This window comes from Ranitomeya variabilis, chromosome 6 (assembly GCF_051348905.1).
Source record: "Ranitomeya variabilis isolate aRanVar5 chromosome 6, aRanVar5.hap1, whole genome shotgun sequence".
Taxonomy (NCBI): Eukaryota; Metazoa; Chordata; class Amphibia; order Anura; family Dendrobatidae; genus Ranitomeya; species Ranitomeya variabilis.
In genome coordinates this window covers 343,913,444-343,920,571 of record NC_135237.1, presented here as the reverse complement: position 1 = coordinate 343,920,571, position 7,128 = coordinate 343,913,444, and positions in this window count along the sequence as shown.

The window sequence follows — 7,128 nt, the reverse complement described above, 5'->3', positions numbered from 1 at the left end:
CGCAGGCACAACTTTCTTAGAAAAATAATGGCGACTGGTTAATTTGTACTGAGGGACTGCGACGGCCATCAGCTTTCAGAAACCGTTGGTATCCACCAAGTGGAAAGGCAGCATTTCCGTGGCGAACAAATTGGAGATGGTGGAGTTCAACCTCTTAGCTTTGTCATGCCTAGGAGGAAACAATCTTTTCCGTGACCACAACTGCGGAACCGTGGGCTGGCTGCAGAGCTGTGAGAGGGCAGAGTATGAAGAACGGGACAAACTGCTGGACGGTGAGAGAGGTGCAGGCGGAGATGTTAAACCAGTCAAACCTCCCAACTGTTACACTCAGAAACCCCTCTAACCTTATTAATATTCCATGCATGCCTTCTGCCTCTTTCAATTGTGCCCTTTGGAACTCTCGCTCTGTGTGTAATAAACTCTCATTCATCCAAGAATTCTTTTTTTCTGATTCTCTTAACCTCCTGGCTCTTAGTGAAACCTGGATCCAGCAGTCAGACACCGCTGCTGCTGCTCTCTCATATGGTGAACTATACTTTTCTCATACCCCAAGATTGGACAACAGAGCAGGTGGAGGAGTTGGTCGGCTCCTATCACCCAAATGTACCTTCCAAGTTATCCCCCAAGTACCATCATTTGTCTTCCCTTCTTTTGAAGTCCATGCTGTCAGACTCTACATCCCCTTCTCCATGTGAGTGGCAGTGGTGTATCGTCCTCCAGGCCCCTCTCATCAGTTCCTGGATCACTTTGCCACCTGGCTTCCACACTTTCTCTCCTGTGACATCCCCACCCTCATCATGGGTGATTTCAACATCCCCATTGCTTTTCCCCTCTGCCCATCTGCTTCTCACCTTTTATCTCTAACCTCTTCTTTCGGCCCTCTGCAGCATACCAACTCTCCAACGCATGAAGACGGAAACTCCCTCGACTTGGTCTTCTCCCAGCTTTGCTCAGTGGACGATTTCACAAACTTCCCTCTCCCGCTGTCTGACCACCACCTTCTTTCATTCTCTATCAAGAACTGCCATCCCGCTCAGGTCACCCCCACTTTCCACACTTATAGAAACATACAGGCCATTAACACCCAGAAACTTATGCAGAGCTTGCAGTCCTCATTGGCCCCTATCTGCTCCATCTCATGTCCTGATTCTGCACTGAAGCATTACAATGAAACCCTCCAAAGTGCCCTGGATGAAATTGCACCTCCTATACGTAGAACAACTCGGCACAGATGGCGACAACTGTGGCACGCGCTGCAAACACGTTTCCTACAGGGGTGCTCCAGGTGCGCCAAACGTTTGTGGAGAAAATCTAATCTACTCGAAGATTTCATCCATTATAAGTTTATGCTTAAAACATACAGTCATATGAAAAAGTTTGGGCACCCCTATTAATCTTAAGCTTAATGTTTTATAAAAATTGTTTTTTTTGCAACAGCTATTTCAGTTTCATATATCTAATAATTGTTGGACACAGTAATGTTTCTGCCTTGAAATGAGGTTTATTGTACTAACAGAAAATGTGCAATCTGCATTCAAACAAAAGTTGACAGGTGCATAAGTATGGGCACCCTTATCATTTTCTTGTTTTAAATACTCTTACCTACTTTTTACTGACTTACTAAAGCACTTTTTTTGGTTTTGTAACCTCATTGAGCTTTGAACTTCATAGCTAGGTGTATGCAATCATGAGAAAAGCTACTTAAAGTGGCCACTTGCAAGTTGTTCTCCTGTTTGAATCTCCTCCGAAGAGTGGCATCATGGGCTCCTCAAAACAACTGTCAAATGATCTGAAAACAAAAAGATTATTCAACATAGCTGTTCAGGGGAAGGATACAAAAAGTTGTCTCAGAGATTTAACCTGTCAATTTCCACTGTGAGGAACATAGTAAGGAAATGGAAGAACACAGGTACAGTTCTTGTTAAGGCCAGAAGTGGCAGGCCAATAAAAACATCAGAAAGGCAGAGAAGAAGAATGGTGAGATCAGTCAAGGACAATCCTCAGACCATCTCCAGAGAGCTGCAGCATCAACTTGCTGCAGATGGTGTCACTGTGCATCGGTCAACTATACAACGCACTGTGTTTTTTTGCTGCCATGCATAAAGCCTTTTTGTATTACCAAACAACTAAATCTTGGTTTCATGAGTCCACAGGACCCTCTTCCAAAAAGAAATTGGCTTCTCCAAATGTGCTTTTGCATAACTCAGCCGACTCTGTTTGTGGCGTGCTTGCAGAAATGGCTTCTTTCGCATCACTCTCACATACAGCTTATCCTTGTTCAAAGTGCGTTGTATAGTTGACCGATGCACAGTGACACCATCTGCAGCAAGTTGATGCTGCAGCTCTCTGGAGGTGGTCTGAGGATTGTCCTTCACTGATCTCACCATTCTTCTTCTCTGCCTTTCTGATGTTTTTCTTGGCCTCCCACTTCTGGCCTTAACAAGAACTGTACCTGTGTTCTTCCATTTCCTTACTATGTTCCTCACAGTGGAAATTGACAGGTTAAACCTCTGAGACAGCTTTTTGTATCCTTCCCCTGAACAACTGTGTTGAATAATCTTTGTTTTCAGATCATTTGACAGTTGTTTTGAGGAGCCCATGATGCCACTCTTCGGAGGAGATTCAAACAGGAGAACAACTTGCAAGTGGCTACTTTAAGTAGCTTTTCTCATGATTGCATACACCTGGCTATGAAGTTCAAAGCTCAATGAGGTTACAAAACCAAAAAAAGTGCTTTAGTAAGTCAGTAAAAAGTAGGTAGGAGTATTTAAAACAAGAAAATGATAAGGGTGCCCATACTTATGCACCTGTCAACTTTTGTTTGAATGCAGATTGCACATTTTCTGTTAGTACAATAAACCTCATTTCAAGGCAGAAACATCACTGTGTCCAACAGTTATTAGATATATGAAACTGAAATAGCTGTTGCAAAAAAAACAATTTTTATAAAACATTAAGCTTAAGATTAATAGGGGTGCCCAAACTTTTTCATATGACGGTACAACTCTGCCCTTCACCACTCCAAACAAACCTATTTTAACACCCTCATCACCTCGCTGTCCAATAACCCTAAACGTCTCTTTGACACTTTCCATTCCCTACTCAACCCAAGAGTACAGGCCCCAACCACGGATCTCCGCGTTGATGATCTGGCCAATTACTTCAAAGAAAAAAATTACCACATTCAACAGGAAATTATCTCCCAATCCCTGCATACCATGCACTGTCCTCCCTCCCCCACTGCATCCAGTTCACTCTCTGATTTTGAACCAGTTACAGAAGAAGAAGTAATCAGGCTCCTTGCATCTTCTCGCCCGACCACTTGCACCAGTGACCCCATTCCGTCACATCTCCTCCAGTCCCTTTCCCCGGCTGTCACCTCTCACCTAACAAAAATATTCAACCTTTCTCTTTCTTCCGGTATTTTTCCCTCTTCATTTAAGCATGCCATCATACACCCATTACTTAAAAAACCATCCCTCGATCAAAACTGTGCCGCTAATTATAGACCTTTCTCTAATCTTCCCTTCATCTCTAAACTCCTCGGACGCATGGTCGACTCCTGTCTTATCAGCTATCTCTCAGATAACTCTGTTCTCAACCCTCTTCAATCTGGTTTCTGCTCTTTACACTCTACTGAAACTGCCCTCACTACTAAAGTCTCTAATGATCTACTAACAGCTAGTATATAATTCCACATGTATTAATTCATAGTTTTGATGCCTTCAGTGTGAATTTACAATTTTCATAGTCATGAAAATACAGAAAAATCTTTAAATAAGAAGGTGTGTCCAAACTTTTGGTCTGTACTGTATATATAGATATACACACACACACACACAATCTATTGAACCCGTTCTACGCCTGGGTGGTGAGCATTTATATTGGTATATGGTCTCCATCCTAGTACATGCTGCTTCCATCCTGCGCCCTAATCTTGTCATGTGCTGTTACCATCTTGTGCCCCCATCCTGTTATATGCTGCTCCCATCCTGTGCCCCCTTCCTGTCGTGTGCAGCCCTCATCCTATTTTGTGTGCCCCATCCTGCGCCCCATCCTGTCATGTGGTGCTCCCATCCTGCGCCCCAATTATGTCATGAGCTGCTCCCATCCTGCGCCCCCATCCTGTCATGTGCTGCTTCCATCCTGTGCCCTATCCTGTCATATGGTGCTCACACCCTGTCATGTGCGCGCTCTCTCTTTCTCCATTCACCGTGATCTCTCAGGCGCGCCTCTCACCGTGATCTCCCGGACGCGCCTCTCACTGTGATCTCCCGGGCGCGCCTCTCTCTCGGATAGGTATACTATGATCTCCTGTGCTACATAACTCTGTGGGGTCCAGACTGCGCTCCTACTGTTATAATATACTAGCTATTGAACCCGTTCTACGCCCGGGTGGCGAGCATTTATATTGGTATATGGTCTCCATCCTGGTATGTGTTGCTTCCATCCTGCGCCCTAATCTTGTCATGTGCTGCTACCATCTTGCGCCCCCATCCTGTCATGTGCAGCCCCCATCCTGTTTTGTGTGCCTCCATCTTGTGATATGCTACTGTCTTCCTGAGCACTCATCCTGTCACGTGCTTCCATCCTGTAGCCCAATCCTGTCATGTGGTGGTCCCATCCTGTACCCCAATCCTGTCATGTGGTGCTCCCATACTCCACCCCAAACCTGTCATGTGCTGCTACCATCATGCGCCCCCATCCTGTCATGTGCTCCCATCCTGCGCCCCCATGCTGTCATGTGGTGCTCCCATCCTGCACCCCCATGCTGTCATGTGCTGCTCCCATCCTGCGCCCTCATCCTGTCATGTAGTGCTTGCATCCTGCACCCACATGCTGTCATGTGCTGCTCCCATCCTGCGCCTCCATTTTGGTTATGTGCTGCTCCCATCCTGCGCCCCATCTTTTCATGTGCTGCTCTCATCCTGCGCCCCCATCCTGTCACGTGCTGCTCCCATCCTGCGCCCTTATCCTGTCATGTGCTGCTCCTATCTTGTGCCCCCATCCTGTCATGTGCTGCTCCCATCCTGTGCCCCCATTCTGTCATGTGCTGCTCCCATCCTGAGCCCCGATTCTGTCATGTGCTGCTGCCATCCTGTGCCCCCATTCTGTCATGTGCTGCTCCCATCCTACCCCCCCGTTCTGTCATGCGCTGCTCCCATCTTGAGCCCCCATTCTGTCATGTACTGTTCCCATCCTGAGCCCCGATTCTGTCATGTGCTGCTGCCATCCTGTGCCCCCATTCTGTCATGTGCTGCTCCCATCCTACCCCCCCGTTCTGTCATGTGCTGCTACCATCCTGCGGCCCCATTCTGTCATGTGCTGCTCCCATCCTGCACTTCCATTCTGACATGTGCTGCACCCATCCTGCGCTTCCATTCTGTCATTTTGCTGCTCCCATCCTGCGCTCCCATCTTGTCATGCGCTGCTCCCATCCTGCGCCCCCGTTCTGTCATGTGCTGCTTCCATCCTGCACCCCCGTTCTGTCATGTGCTGCTGCCATCCTGCACCCCGTTCTGTCATGTGCTGACCTATTCTGTCATGTGCTGCTCTATTCTGTCATGTGCTGCTCCCATCCTGCACCACAGTTCTGTAATGTGCTGCTCCCATCCTGCGCCACCGTTCTGTAATTTGCTGCTCCCATCCATATGCCCCATACGCTGCTCCATAAAGGTTGATGGCCCCCATAAGATGCTCCATAGTATATGCCTCATATGCTGCTCCATTATGGTTGATGGCCCCCATAAGATGCTCCATAGTATATGCCTCATATGCTGCTCCATTATGGTTGATGGCCGCCATAAGATGCTCCATAGTATATGCCACGTATGTGCAGCGCCCCAGAGTCCTGGTCGTTGCAGTACTGTGGCTCCGCCACTATGGGGAGCTATGGTACGTCTGATGGCACTGAAGGAGTTCATCTGATCAGGTATCACAGACACCAATACATTTCACAGCCGGGCCTCCGGGGGGAGCTAAGGGTTCTATTCACTAGGCCACTCCCCACCATAGTGGGTAAACTGGGGGTCAGGCAGGAAGTTAGTCAGAAGCTGACTGGGTTGGAACCAGGCAACACCTTGTGGCAGAGGGTGTTGTGGGGGAAGATACAGTAGGGTCTCTGTCAGGGGTGGGATCCTGACAGAGGCTTGGCAACTTGAACGAACGTAACGGGACCGTGCCTGCTCAGGATAGCGGCGGTGCCCAAGAAAGGATCAGAAGCGAGATAGATTGTGCTGAGTGAGAAACGAGATCATAGCAATAGGAGAATACCAGTAGGAGTCGTGCTGTAAGACCAAAGCAACATCCTACTGAGGCGCATAACCGGTGGCCGGAACGCCGAGAGAGTATAATAATATCCAGCTTCAAGCAATACTCTAAACAGCGGCAGGACAGTCAGTCTCAGGCGGGCTGTCTAACTCAAATCACCTATGCAGTCTTGGGGGGCAACTTGTGGAGAGGGGTGACTCTAGGGTCCCGGAAGAGCTCCGAGCCTACCCGTCAAACGGGTGCCGTCCCAACCAGAACATCAGGGAGGGACGGAGGATTAGCAGAACATCATCTAATCGAGTTGTGAGGGAACTTAAGAAACAGACACAACAGTTGTGGGGTACTTTCCGTAAGCACAGCAGGGAAGGACCACAACACCTAGCGCTAGGGGGAAGGCGCAGATTTCCACCTGTGAAGAGAACTCTGGAGGTGCCATTGGACCGGCCGGACTTGCGCAGCCTGGTGAACCGTATTCCGGACTGAGAACCCAGAGATCTTCAGTAAAGAGGTAAAGAGACTGCAACCTGGTGTCCTCGTTATTTACCGCGACCTGCACCCCACAACTGCACCGCTACACCACCACTTATTGCACCGGACGTCCCCCACTGACAGACAGGGCCACGGACCGGGTCTAGCCACCGTGACAACCCCAGGACTGAGACCCAGAGGCCCGGCTCCGGGTATCCCTCGGCCCTGCGGCGGTGTGGGGGCACTCCAACTTGGCGTCACGAACAGGATCTACTTAAGCCTGAAGAATCAGGTCATGTGTGCCTTGGAACTGTGATTTACTGTGCTTGGACTGTACTTCATTGCAAAGACTGTGCTGCGCCATTTACTGCCAAAAGTTCCCGCCAAAAG